This window comes from Physeter macrocephalus, chromosome 16, assembly GCF_002837175.3.
Source record: "Physeter macrocephalus isolate SW-GA chromosome 16, ASM283717v5, whole genome shotgun sequence".
NCBI lineage: Eukaryota > Metazoa > Chordata > Mammalia > Artiodactyla > Physeteridae > Physeter > Physeter macrocephalus.
In genome coordinates, this window is record NC_041229.1 from 74833145 (window position 1) to 74848527 (window position 15383).

The 15383-nt window shown below is 40.3% G+C and overlaps 1 protein-coding gene across 1 annotated transcript in view; it reads left to right on the forward strand.

The window, feature by feature from the left end:
• Positions 1-15383, forward strand: part of NELL1 (neural EGFL like 1) — a 939503-nt gene that overhangs the window by 370822 nt on the left and 553298 nt on the right. The window lies entirely within an intron of this gene.

The following is a 15383-nucleotide window of genomic DNA, read 5'->3' on the forward strand; positions in this document are numbered from 1 at the left end:
TGAGAACATAAATGAAATGGCCAAAAATGTTAATAAATGCTAGAAGTCGAGGCCTTAAGTTTGGAAAAGGACATGGTGTGTTTTGGGGAGTGTGGGTTTGCTTAGAGAAATAGGGGGAAAGAAGCACACCATGCAGTTCAGGAGGCTGGCAGAGTTCACATGTTGAACTCTGAGGGGTGTGCTAAGGAATTTTTAATTTTTTTCTAAGTGTAAGGATTCATTACTAACAGATTCTAAGCAGAGACAGAACATGGGATTTAGATTTTCGTATGATCTAATGACTGATTTATGAAGAATGTGGTGGAGGAGATCACATGGAAACAAGGACTCCAGAGAGGCTTCTCCAGGGAGACAGGACGGTGACTGGATGGTAGCAGTGAAGATGGAGAAAAGTGGATGGACTTGACATGCATTTACTGAAATATATTCAAACAGATAATAATACTAGGGGGTGGAGAGAATAGAGTGGAATAAAAGGCAAGAGGATTCAGGGATGATCACAGAGTTTCTGGCTTTAGTAATTGTGTAGATGATGGTGTCACTTTGTGAGAGGGAAATTCAAGCATTCCCTTTGGGGCATGTTCTTCTTGAGATATCTGTGAAATATCCAAGAGGAGGTGAGTAGCAGGAGGTTGGACATAGGAGTCCTGAGTTCAAAGGAGGAGTCTCCAGTGCAGACTGGAGATACAAATGTGGGAATTATCAGGATGTAAGTGATACTGGAAACCATAAACACGGCTGAGATAATCAAGAGAGAATGAGAGGGGCTCAGACCAAATCCTGAGGATTTAAAGTTCCGAGTTTAATGGAGATGGAGCAGCCAGCAAAGAGGACTGATAAATTGTGCCCAGGGCGATAGAAGGTGCTTTCAATGAGAAAGCAGAAGCCTGGGATAGGAATTTCAAGAGGAGGAATTAATTCTGTCAAATGCTGCTGAGAAACATTAGATCAGAAAAATATCTGTTTGATTCAGCAAGAGGTTTTTTTTGTTGGTGACTTTAACAAAGAGCAGTTCCCAGTGGGAGTAGTTGAGGCAGAAGGCTGCCAGATAGGAGTAGGTTGAGGAGTGAATGAAAAGTAAGAATGTGGAGAAAACATGTGTAGGCAGCTCTTTTGAGAAGTTTTGAAGGGTCACAGAAAAATGGGTTAGTAGCAGAGGGACAGATCAGGGGACAAGTTGAAGTTTGTTTTTGTTGTTTGGGTATTGTGTGCACACATGTTCATGTTTTAAGATGAGAGAGATCAGAGCATGTACCAACATGGATGGAAAAGATCCAATAGAGGAGAGAGTTGTGATGTCAGAGAGAGGGGATCGTTTAGGGGGCAAGTAGTATGGCATCTGTAGGACAAGTAGAGAAATTGCCCGTTGATAGGGAATGGACATTCCTTTTTTCTTAACAAGAAGTAAAAGATGGGTGTGGTTGGTGTGTTGATTTGTTGGTGGAGAGATGAGTGTGGTTCTATATTAGGCAGTTTGTTTTCTCTGTGGAGTGTGAAGTGGGGTCATCAGATGAGAGGTGGGGACAATACAGCGATGGGAATCTGGACGTAAGAGGAGAAGGTTTAACTAGTCTTCTCAGGGTTGGGGTGGGGGGAACGGTTAAAAGGAATGTATAGGAGTGTCCATTAAGCTGGTTGTGTGAATTAGTGTTTTCGTTGTTGGTGTTTTTTTTTTTTTTTTTTTTTTTTTGGAACTTTCAATTAATTGTGTGAAGGCAGAGCAAAACAAAGAGTTGAGTTCAACAAGGCTCAGGGTTTTGCCTGGACAAAGTATATAGAGGAACAGATGACCGAGGAGGTCGAGGTTAAGAAAACGGTTAAAAAGAAAGACATGGAATCTAATCTAAGACAGGGGAGAAGACTGGCGACCAGTGAGAAAGTAAATAGTAGATTAACGGATCTACTATTCTATGAGGTAGAATTGTGACAGAAGTGAAGCAATGCAAGTGAGCCAGAAGTATAAACAGCTATTGGTTTGAATGTAAGAGGCTTATAATGAAATTGTTGAAGGAAGTAAAATTTCTGGTCCTGATAAGGTCTTGGGTGCGAGTGATGGTGTGAATGGCTAAAGCGGATTGAAGGAAGAATGTTGATAGTGAGGAGGTCAAGAAACAGAGTCCAGGAGACTCATTTGTAGTATTTTGAGCGTTTCTCAAACTGTCTTCCATGGTGCAGAGAAAATATATATAGGGACTGTTTTATAAAGAAGAGTTTCTTTGTCAAATGCACTTGGTAAATACTGCATAATTTTCTATCACTCCTCTTCCTCAGATACAGATCATATTTGCATTGGAAAGGCACCAGGAACTCTGGTAGAAAGATACCTGTTTAGTTAAATTAATTAACTTTTATAACTTTTTTGGGGACCACGTTCTTATTTCTTAACTGTTGCTAAACTTTCTTGACTATTCTCACCGTTTTATTCTTCCAGGCCAACATGGTTACATTTCAGTAATAATCTTGTGTGGACTTTAATTGAAATTGAGTTAAACATGTAATTAAATTTCAGCATAATTGCCTTTTAAACATTATTTAGTTTTATCCCAAATGCCTTTCTTTCCACTTATTCAAGTACCCTTGAGTCTTTAGGTTAAGTTTTAATAGTTTTTTTCCCCCAACGTATGCCTTTCCTGAATATTTCTTGTTAATGTTTTTCTGCTTATCTTTTGTTGTGCTGCTAATATGGTGATTATCTTTTTCCACTATATTTTATACTTTTTTATTGCTGGTGCTTAAGGGTGCTATTGATTTTTGTATATTTACTTTGTATCTGTCTTTATTACTGAACTCTTTTATTAGTGTTAATGGCATTTTAATTGATTCTCTAAAGCAGTGTTTCTTAAGTCTCAGTAAGGTGTAGACCAATTTTTAAAAGAAAACAATGTTTTGAACAGTGTGTAATGACTTAAATTATTTTTGGAAGATAATTAGAATAACATTCCTAAAATATAAAAACTTATAACTAGGAATATGCTTCTTATTTTGGTAGTTCTTAATTATAAGCCACAAAACTAATACACATCAGATTAACAGCATTCATTACATGTAGTTAATAACATTATTTTGCTGAATTCAAACCAGTGCTTGTGATGTGATGGTGTACTGATTGCTTCAGCCCAGGGTGATACGGTTCAACGCGTCTCAAATATCATGTGCTCTGTGAAGGCTCAGTTCTCTCCCTGAGTTTCATTCATTCCATCACTGCAAAGCCTTCATTCATGTTATCACTTGATGAAAATGCTAAATTTATGTGCAACTGTGTTCTTTTCCTAACAGCACTCAACAATTAGTACACTGATTGTTGTACCAATGTAATGTATTAATAAATTGGTGCAGCCACTATAGAAAACAGTATGGCGATTTCTCAAAAAACTAAAAATAGAACTACCATATGACCCAGCAATTCCACTCCTAGATATATAAGTGAACGAAAAAAAAAAAAGAAAAAGAAAAAACACTAATTCGAAAAGATACATGAATCTCAATGCTCATAGCAGCATTATTTACAATTGCCAAGATATGGAAGCAACCTAAGTGTCCATCAACAGATGAATGGATAAAGAAGATGTTGTATATATATACAATGTGGTATATGTATACAACGGAATCCTACTCAGCCATAAAAAAGAACAAAATTTTGCCATTTTCAACAATATGGATGAAGTTGGAGGGCATTATACTAAGTGAAATAAGTCAGAGAAAGACAAACACTGTATGATATCACTTATATGTGGAATCTAAAAAATACAACAAATTAGTGAATATAACAAAAAAGAAGCAGATTTGAAGATATAGAGGACAGAATAATGTTTACCAGTGGGGAGAAGGGAGGGAGGAGGAGAAATATGGGGGTAGAGAATTAAGAAGCATAAACTATTAGGTATAAAATAAGCTACAAGGATATATTGTACAGTACAACACAGGGAATATAGCCAATATTTTATAATTACTATAAATGGAGTATAACCTTTAAAAATTGTGAATCACTATATTGTACACCTGTAACTTATATAGTATTGTACAGCAACCATACTTCAATAAAAAACTAAATAAAGAAAATCCAATAATACTTGGGAATAATTGTGAGCAAATTACATGGCCATTCGCATTTATAATCATCTATGACCTGCAGGCCAAATTCAGCTTTCCCCATTCATTTATTCTAGGTTTTTAAAAGTTTATATTTCAGATGATCATAGAAATAAAAATATAAACATAAAAGCACTATTGAGAACTGGAGGATCCCTGAGAATGTACCCATCCATGAACCTTTAGGGATTCCGTGAAGCAAAGTGTGAGAAATGCTGCTCTTGGGAAATTGAGGTAAAACAATACAATCCATGTGTTTTATGAAAGAGGTACCAATTAGATCTTTTCGTTTTCAGTTGCTCTCTATGTTAGCTTACTGGCAGAACTGTCTAATGGTAACTAATGTTTAAAAAATGATAGTAGGCATCCTGTTTTTATTTATTTGTTTATGATTTTAATGAGCATTCCCCTAGTGTTTCACTATAATCTGCATCAAATTTTATCACATTCATTTTATTATTAATTAATTAATTAATTAATGGCTGCGTTGGGTCTTCACTGCTGCGCGTGGGCTTCCTCTAATTGTGGCGAGTGGGGGCTGCTCTTCATTGTGGTGCGCAGGCTTCTCATTGCAGTGGCTTCTCATGTTGCGGAGCACCGGCTCTAGGCGCGCAGGCTTCAGTAGTTGTGGCGCACGGGCTCTAGAGCGCAGGCTCAGTAGTTGTGGCACACGGGCTTAGTTGCTCCGTGGCATGTGGGATGTTCTTGGACCAGGGCTTGAACCCGTGTTCCCTGCATTGGCAGGCGGATTCCTAACCTCTGTGCCACCAGGGAAGCCCTATCACATTCATTTTAGGCATCTATTAGTTGATCCTGTTGGTTATTAACAGATGCATTCATGATGTTATTAATAGATTTTCTAATAGTAAATCATTCTTACGTTACTGAACAGACATCTATGTAGCGGCGATATACAATTTTATATTCCATGCTTAAAATTTCTAGAATTTCAAAATACCTTAAATACTGTTTTCTAGTATTTTACAACTTGGTTCTTTATCAAAATTGGCTTTTATCTTGGACTGGTTTTCTGATTGTTTTGTGTTGTCACATAAGGTTATGGTATCCAGGTTTGTTAACATAATAAAATGGATTAGGAAGAGAGTTTAGCAAGACTGCTGAGGGTTGGTTTAGGTTCAAGAATGACAACTTACACTCACTTCAGAGTTGCTTTTACTTGGTTTGCCTACTGAACCAGCTAACATGTAGACTTAGAGCTTATACAACAGCTAAGGATGCAGGTGAACGGACACAGCTTACCAGCACCTCCTAGTCCTCTGGGGAAGTGCACCAAAAGTTGGGTGATAACACAATCCACTTGGAGGGTGACTCCTTCAAGTCAGAGAGGCCCAGCGCTGAGGGGTGTGCCTTTGCACACTTAGGTTAGGCTGAGGGAAGGCTCACATCCACATTGGAGGGTCCGGTCCGTCTTTTACCATATAAGGCTTTACTCCACCACAATGAGGTACTTCCGTCTTCTGTCTCTCACTGTTTCATCAGCCCTAGAGCAGGCCTGGGCTCATCAGGGAACATCCGTTTCTTCCTTTAATTGGGACACTATATCGGTTATTGGTAACTTTGAAGTTAGAAACAACTTTCTGGTGAAAGTAGATCTGGAAGCTTTTTTGAAACTAATTATTGGATGTCTTTTCATTTCTTAGATGCATTTTGGTCTAGTCAAACTTTACACTTTTGAATCAACCTGTGATCTTGTGATTTCTAGAAAGTGGTTTATTTCTTCAAAATTTTCATGTTCATTAACAAGAAAGTCAAAATATTGCTATAATTTCCAATTTCCTTCAGGTCTTTTGTTAGATTCTCATTTGTATTCCTGTGTCTTTGTCTCGTTTGATCTGTTGATGTCTTTCTGCCTCTTACAATCCTTGTTTGGTATGTGGCCACATTCTCCTGCTTCTTGTCCCCTCTTTTCCAGGAGAGGAGTTCTTCACCTACTTGTTTTTTTTCTGTTTTCTGGCTCCTGTGACTTAGGTTTGGGCTTCTCCTCGAAGTGAACAAACATGATTCTTGCTTTCTCGGGGCTATACAGACCATGGGGAGCCGGTCACAAGGGTGTTTAAGCCCTATTCATCAACTACTTTCTTTCCTTAGGCTACTTCCCTTGCTTCCTTTTCATGCATGTGGAACATTCATGCTTCTGATGGCTTCTTCTCCTTTTCCTCCTTTTCTTCCCTGTTATGTGATGGCTTCTTTCTGTGATTGCTGCCCTTTAATTTCCTCATCTGGCAAGACAGTGCTTCTGGGAGTGTCTCAGATCTAGTTCACCGGAACGCCCACCCTGGCTTAGAGACTAGCATGCAGGAATTTTTGAAGGGAGTGATCTCAGGATCAATGCCCGTGAAGAAAGGAAGGAAGCAGGACTGGGAAGAGGAAGAAGTTGAGCTGCTATGTGGTCAAAATTAAAGCCTCAGCCAATCCCACAGGAAGCTCTGAAGTGGGCTTGGCTGGCAGACTTGTCCTGCATTTGAATAAGCGGATTTCGTCAACCCACGGGGGACCAGTCATTGGATGTGATCCTAGGAAGGGGACATGACCTTGGGCAAGGCAGCTTCTCCTCAGCTGAGGGAAATTCCTAGAGAGAGACTCAGCTGAGATCTATCAGCTGCCAACACTCTCAAAATTGGAGGGATTAAGTACTTCAGTCCTGTAAAGGGAGCCGGGCAGCATAGCCCTACAGCCATTACAGGAAGACTCACTGTTGTCTTTTTCCGCTTTTGCTTTTGTTGTTGAAACTTCTCCTGACCAGGCATCTCTGCCACAAGTGTTTTCAAATGTTATCTTTCCCCCCAAAATTACATCGCTTTCAACTACCTTTAGTTGATTTGGCTTTGCGATGATTCCAGAAACTGTAGCTACTTGAAATGTTCATTAATCAAGAAACATAAAGCAAATTCTCCCCCAAGATCTGAGCTAGATAGTATTGAATTAAAATGTCTAGGATTGCACGTTAAACACAGTCTTTCCCATTCAGGGCCACTGCCATAGGATGTATCTTTGAGTTTCCCCTGCCTTAGAGTGCGGTACTGACTCAGTAACTTTTGTTGAATAACAAACCACCCCCAAGGTTATTGTCAAATAACAAAAATGTGTATAATTTCTTATGTTTCTTCAGGTCAACCTGGGCTGGATGGTCTTTGAAGGGCCTACTTATATGACTGAGAAGGTGGCTTAATGTCAGGTGGGACACGGAGGGATTTAGCCACACATCTGCCATCCTCTAGGATGCTAGCTTAGACTTGGTCACATGGTAGTGTTTTCAGAGTTCCCAAGAGCAGCATGAGAGGGCAAGTGCCAGCACACAGGCACTTTCTATGTCTCTGTTTTTGTGATGGTTGTTACTGTCCTATTAGGCAAAGCAAATCACATGGCCAAGATGAGAGTTAGTGTGGTAGGGGACTACGCAAAGGCAAGGATACAGGGAGGAGGATTATTATGGGCATTTTTGCCAACACTCTACCACAGGTACCATCCTCAGATGGTGTGACAGACGTGTTTCATCTTTGCTTAAGTGTCTGAAATTGCAGCGTCCTGGAATCAGCCTATATGGCCTTGAGTCCCCTTCACTACTTTTTCCTATGACAGCAGGAAATCTGGTGGTCCATCCTCATACTCCTTGGTGTCTGAGGTGTTTCTGCATATTAGCTATGGTTTCTTTACCCCTATGTAGAACTGTGACTCAATTCAACTTGATTCTGTCATTGGCCAGGGCCCAGCAATATGTAAGCTGTCAGTGAATGTTTGTAGAAAGGATGAGTGAATGAAGGAAGTGAGAGAGTGATGGGAATTACTGATAGGTGGCAGCACTTTTTTTTTTTTTTCTTTTTTAAATAGTAAAGCACAAAGCCCTTGATCTTGCCCCTTGGAACTGATCTCATGGGTTTACAAACGTCAGCATGTTGAACAATGGGAATAAGTAGAAAATAAGGAAGGAAGGAGAGAGATTAACTGGGAGAAAGGTGGGGTCACTGCATAAAGTCAGGGAGTGCTGTTCACTTGGAATATAGTGAGTGACACCCTCTGAAGTTGTGCAGTATGGGAGGCTCAGGACCATGTTCTGCATCCATCTCTGAGGTCTTCTTCTTGTCCCCTAGTTCCTTTGCATTCCCTCCTTCGACAGTAAAGTGAACTGTGTTTAAGATTTTTGAACTGTGTTTTTAGGAGTTCCTAAGTATTTTCCTGCTAAGCCATCGGGGAAGAGGAAAAACTGTTTAAGCCTGGATTACCTCTTCACAGACACCACTTGAAGTACCCCCGCCCCCAATTTGGTGGGTCTCAGAACATACAGACTCACCCCCAACAAAGATCTCAACTTTATGTTGCTACATACGAGTTCAATCTTTTGAAGACCCACACAGCTCAGTAATTCCTGGCAACTCCCCATTGCAGGCCCAAATTCAAGGCTTTAAAATTTAAATTGAAAAAAAAATGTATTAATGAAATGTTAGTTTGACAACGGATGCCACAAGCAAACACAGATGTAGATGTCAGTTACTGGCAATGGCTGTGCTGCATTTGAAATGCTTTCAGAGCCCATGAATAAAAATAAGATATAATTGTCTGCCTTTGTCGGCAGTATTATTAACTTGGCTCGTCCCATCCCCCTCCCATCACAGGAGATCATCTGTATGGTTTTATTTAGCATCGTAATATCAGGAATAGGTGGGGAAACCAAAAGAAAAACCTGCAAGGTTTTCTTTTTTTCTTTTAAGGCTTGCTTCAGTCTTTCTTCTGTAAGCTAATAATTTTAATCAGATTCTTAGAAGTGACAATCTGAATAGATACTACTTAAAACTCATAAATTATATAAATGTAATTTTTGAGACAGTCTATTTTAAATTGGCTTTTTTGGGGGGGGGGGGTAGGTTGACTTAATAAGGTGTAGATAGCACAAACTCTGAAACGACGGGCAGAATTAAAATATGCAGTGTTGTCTGACTCAGACAAGAAGAATTATTTCTAAATCTGCTGTGGCATGTAAATCTGCAGCCCTACATCCTGGATCAGCCTGCACAACTAGGGTTTCGTCAGCAAGAGCCTCTTTGTTAGAGAAATGGTTTTGAAAAAGTTTTATTCTTTTTTTTGTTGTTGTTGTTGTTGTACGCGGGCCTCTCACTGCCGTGGCCTCTCCCGTTGCGGAGCACAGGTTCCGGACGCGCAGGCTCAGCGGCCATGGCTCACGGGCCCAGCCGCTCCGCGACATGTGGGATCTACCCGGACCGGGGCACGAACCCGTGTCCCCTGCATCGGCAGGCGGACTCTCAACCACTGTGCCACCAGGGAAGCCCCAAAGTTTTATTCTTTAACGTTTGTCCTCTTGCCTTAACCAAGATTAGGAAATACCTGGGTGACCTCAAGGTCACTTTACCTCTCTGGGACTTAGTTTTCTCATCTGTAAAGTTGAGGGGGTTGGACTCAGGGGCCACAAAGATTGCATCTCATTTTGAAATTCTGTGACTCTAAGATCTATTCTTGACAGCCAAGTGACCATGCCTCTGTAGATCTGAGGTTCAGCGGGCTACTCTTAACAATTCCTCACCACCCTGCTGGCTCACCAAGATTGTCATGGCTGCTGGGGTCTGTGTGCTGTTAGTGGGAAGGGATCCCAGGGACAGGAGCTCATAGAGGAGCACCTCTCACTTTCTGGACTCTGCACCCAATCAGATCCAGTGGTTGCATTTCATTTGCATCTGTTTAACTGTGGGACACGACATTTTTCATTTATAAATTCAGGGGCAGCAGTGGCAGAGAGATAAGGAAGTGACCTTCACCACATGTTTGACACAAATGGTGCAAAATAAGTACCTGTTCTATTTCTTCTTCTCGTGGCTCATTCATTCATTCAGCAGATATCTGTTGAGTGCCTACAACGCATCAGGCATTGTTCTAGGGGGCTGCGGAGGTGGGGGGTGGATATAGCAGCGAACGAAACGGACACAAATCCTGCTTCTGTAGGGCTTACATCCTATCTAGCAATTGGAAGTAGGACATAAATAGAATGATTTAGAAGACGGTAAGTGTTAGGGAGAAAAACACAGTCGAGTCAGGCAGATGGGCAGGGCTGATCCTAGGAAGGGTGCAGTTCTCAGTGGGGTGGCCAGGGTGCTGCTCACGGAGAAGATGGCAATTGATGAGGCTTGAAGAGAATGAGTGAGCCATGTGGATATCTGGGGAGGAGAGTCCCAGGCTGAGGAAACAGCCAGTGCAAATGCCCCAAGGTGGGAATGTTCTCGGCAGGAGCGGCAGGCGTCTGGCCAGTGTGGCTGGAGTGTGGGGAGGAGGGGAGATGGAGCGGTCAGGGCGAGTGAGATCTCCAAGACCTTGTGCATCATTGTAAGAACTTCTGCTTTTGCTCCAAGTGAACCTTCCCACAGGGGGACCTAAGCTGAAGAGTCACATGGTCTGACATTTCTACACAGGATCACTCTGACTGTTGTGTTGGGAATAGACTTTCGCAGGTGGGGAGACAAGGGTGGCAAGGGTGGTGGCAGGCAGATCACTCAGGAGGCTGTTGGGAAAATCCAGGAAGATATGGTGGTACCTGGGACCACAGTGGTAGCAGTGGAGATGCTGAGAGTGATAACATTCTACATATATTTCGGGGGTATAGTCGACAATGTATTAATTTAGTGAATCAATCCACAGATATTTATTGAATGGTCTTCAGTATGCTAGTTTCCAGACATGGAGATGTCGTGAGCAAGGGCATCTCCAATAGTGCTGTGAAGAAAACAGAAGTGAGTTATATCTTGGGCTCTAGAGATGAGTCGTTGAGAGCACTGGTGAGTTGGTTAGTTGATCACTGAAGAGGCAGCTGAGATCTGAAGGAGCAGAGCTACAGTGTAAGACGTTTCAGGAGAGCATTCCACTGCCGAGGGGACAGCGTATGCAAAGGCCCCGGGGCCGGCACAAGCTTGGCCTGTTTGAGGACATGAGGAGCCTGGAGTGGGTGAGTGAGTCGAAGGAGTGGACGTGGAGATAGAAGATGAAGTTGGAAAGGTGGATGGGGTGAAATCAGGGTGGGGATTGGATCAAGGGGGAGAGTTTGAATCGCTGAGGCTTGTCGGGTCAGAGACATCAGACAGCTTGAAGGGTGAAACAGGCATTTTTGGTTTGATACTGGAACCCCATTGCTGCAGCTGAGTGCCAGCTGTCTTGAGCCCACATTCAGTAAGGCTCCATCCCAACTGCGCCAGCGAGGTGAAGCTGGGACTGTTGATCCGTTACAGCTGGATGGTCCGTGTTAGTGTGACCCGTTCTGAACTCAAGTGCACTGGGACTTCAGAGGATCTCCTCTGAGACCCTCAAGAGTTCAGGGCAGGAGCTCTCCCCAGGGAGCCCAGAGGGGTATGCTCAGCTGTACGCTATGTACATTACATACTCAGTATCAGCTTATAAGTTGCAGGAGGTGCGGAATAAACTACCTCGAGTCCTGCACAGTTAAGGGGAAAAAAATCCATCAGCATTTCTCTCAGTCGTTTTTTTTATCACTTTTGAGAGCTTCCTGCCATCATCTCCATCCGTCAAAAAACAGAGGCAGTTGGTGAAATTGTCAGGCCTAGGAAGCTTTCCCTAAAACATAATTGTTTGGCAAAATTGCTTTTCTTTGTGTGTGTGTGTCCATGTTTACAATAGGTCTCCTTCAGGTGGCAGGGTGCCTTACTTGAGTGAATGTGTCTCTCTGATAAACCAGATTCTTGGTCAAAATCAATTCCTGTTTCTATGGAATCTAAACAGTAGAATAAAAACAGCAACAGAAAACTTGATGTGTTTTTTTTTTCCCATTAACGTTTTTGTAGGTTTTTCCTATGTATCTTTCAAAATATAATTGCTTTTCCTGATTTCAAAAGTAGTCTGTTTTCATTGCAGAAAAGTTAGAATGTAGAAAAATCTCTGAAGACAAAATAAAACCATCCATAATCCTATAATGTACAGATCAACCACAGTTAACATTTCGATAATGACTTTTCCAGTTTCTGTCTCTCTTATTTCTGTCTCTGTCTCTTTTCTATCTCTGTCTTTCCCTCTCTCTCTAATATGAACACTTTTTTTTTAATAAAGTTCGTATCATATTGTACTTACTATGTGCTAAATTCTTTTCCATTACATAATATATTTTTCAGCATTAAATATTCAAGACCATAATTTTAAGTGGCTTCCTGCATTATATCTTCTGTGTATTATAATTCTCTAAAGTTTAATAATATTTAAACAATTGTTGTGGGGACTTTGTGTACACATTTTTATTAATATCTCTGTTTTTTTCTTAGAACATGTAGAATGGCTAAAGAAAATGGATTCTACCCTTTTAAGGTTCTTGTGAAATATTGCTAAATTGTCCTCAAAAAATTGTATGACTTCATACCCCACATAGTTTATATAGTACTTTTACCCCAACCACGTTATCCTCATGATATTATAGTTTGTGAGTCTTTCCAATTTGATAGGTCAATAAGTGATAGTGCACTGTTGCTTTAATTTACATTGGTCTGATTCTTAATGTGTTAAATATTTTTCATATGCATATTGTACATGTGCATTTCTTCTTTTGGGAATTGAAAATTCATGTCCTTTGCCCGTTTTTTTTTTCTTTATATTTCTTTATAAATCTATTACTGTGTATTTAAGCCTATGGTTCACTGTTATGAACAGAAACTTTTGTTAGATGTTCTAGCTGAATGTTGGTCTGATTTAGGAAAGATATTGATCTGTGGTTTTATTTTTTAATGGGTGTCATGCTGAGCGGAGGAAATACTGAGGAGGGATTGTTTAAACATGGCCCTGATGGGAGTAGGGGGTCAGGGATGCCTCCTGTAAGAGGAAACACCTGGACATGGATTGTTTCTCTTTCAACTTTTATTCCTCATACAGTTCAGCATCATTCTGAACACACCATAGAAACTCATTAAAAACTTTTGTAAAAAGTACTTGTTGGTTATTCATAATAATCCTTTTTAACTTCTGCTTATAGGTGAGATTGGGAAAGGAGGGATGGAGGGAAATATTGATTTCCACGCTGTATAATTGGGAACACTGTAATATCTAAGTCAGTGTACCACTGATGTTTATGAGTACTGTCACCTTCCCAGGTCTTGGGCCAAGCAAGAAGCTCACATGAATGCATTTAATCTCCACAGTACGCTTGTGAGCTAGGCACTTTGTCATCTCCAGAAAAGCTGAAGTGAGAGAGCTCCAGCAAGTTGCCCTAGGTATCAGCAGCAGTGGTGGGCAGGGCCAGACTTTGAAGCCAGGGAGTGCAGTTCCATAGCCCTTGTTCCCAAATGCTAATTTGAGTTACATTGATTCACGAAAGTCCCATCCAGTGAATTATATGACATCGTATTGGCCATGGCAATATGACATGATATTGGCAAATAATATGACTTTACTTGCTAATTTCCATAAATTGAACTTTTATGCTTGGGATCCAAAAGCTAAAGACGGGCTGTAGCAGAAGCGAGGAGGTTCGCATTCCTGTTCAACTCTTCATTTAACTCTGTGTGTGACTTAGTCACTTTCACTTTCTGACTTTAGTGTCATCGTCTGAAAAATGGGGGTGGATTATGTAAACTTCAGAGAACTTTTCAGGAACTCTAACAACCTATGATTATAATACAACATTCTACCCTCGGAAGATAAGCTCCCAGACCTGCCTTTCAAATGGGCATTCATTTGAGACTGACTCTATTTTTATGCTGAGCACAAAGCTTATTTTTTGAATAAATCGTTTGCTTTAGCAGGCTCTTCTCGCCTTTAAATTTCTTTTCAATTTTTATTAAAATTGAAAAAGAAATGCTCCTCTAAAACATAAATGCACATCAGATGTAAACTTTAATATTTGTCATTTCATAGACTCACCAAATTTTAGAACCAGAAAAGATAGTAGAAATTGTCTAGCACAGATAAGGAAACTGAAGCTCAGAGATACTGAATTACTTCCTGAGATCACATGGTAATTAGGTGGCAGGAATGTGATGCAAAAACCATGTTTGGTTTCTAGCTACAGCCTGTGTTATCTCCATGATTTTCATGGTAAAAATATTTGGCTATAAGAGGCCTGAAAAATTGAAGACATTTCTAGGAAAAAGGATAAGAAAAGGGGTTTGTGGGTTTCAAAATTTGAAAGCTTTAAAAGTAAAAGACAAATGACAAATTTGCAATATAATACCATTGTATATACCCTTCATATATTAAGGACTTCATCATATCAATAAAAAGATAAACATGTAAATTTTAAATATCAAGCAAAACATGACATATAAGAAGACATTTCGTAAAAGAAACATATCGGCCCATTAAAAATTAGAATGGATGAAACAGGTGAAGGGGATGAAGAGGTACAAGCTGCCAGTTATAAAATAAGTCACAAGGATGTAATATATAGCATAGGGAATATCGTCAATAATATTGTAATAATTTTTATGGTACCTAATCTATAAAAATATCAAATCAGAATATTGTACGTCTGAAACTAATATAAGTGGGTTTTTTTTTTTTTTTTCGGTACGCAGGGCTCTCACTGTCGTGGCCTCTCCCGTTGCGGAGCACAGGCTCCGGACGCGCAGCCTCAGGGGCCACGGCTCACAAGTCCAGCCGCCCCGTGGCATGTGGGATCTTCCCAGATCGAGGCACGAACCCGTGTCCCCTGCATCGGCAGGCGGACTCTTAACCACTGCGCTACCAGGGAAGCCCAATATAAGTGGTTTTAAGTCAACTTCAATGAAAAAAAGAAAAAAAGATGATCTAATGAAAAAAAAGTTAAACTTCTCTGTTGATCAAATACATGCAAATTAAAACAATTAGATACCATTTTCCAAACTATCAAATAAGTCAAGATACCATTTTCCAAACTATCAAATGTGTCAAGATAGCACAAACAGGGAAATGGACACCCTCATACTTTGCTTTTTTAGCAGAGCAATTGGGCAGTGCTCATCAAAAGTCTTAAACTTTTACACATCCTTTGAGCCAGAAGTTTACCCCTCAGAATTTATCTTTAGGACGTGTTATGGTTGTGTTATCTTTAGGACGTGTTATAAATATATCAATATCTAGATGTTTATCCACCTATCGTTTTTAAAATAAAGAGTGATTGAAACAAACAATATCTAATAACAAGAAACTGATCAAGTGTCACTAATGTTAATCCATGAAATTAACAAAAATGTAGTCTGGAATAAAAGAGAAATAAATACTCGATATAATATTCTGTGTACAAGCATGGACTTGAGGACATGGGGAGGGGGAAGGGTTCTCTTTTGAAAAATTGTATCAGCATA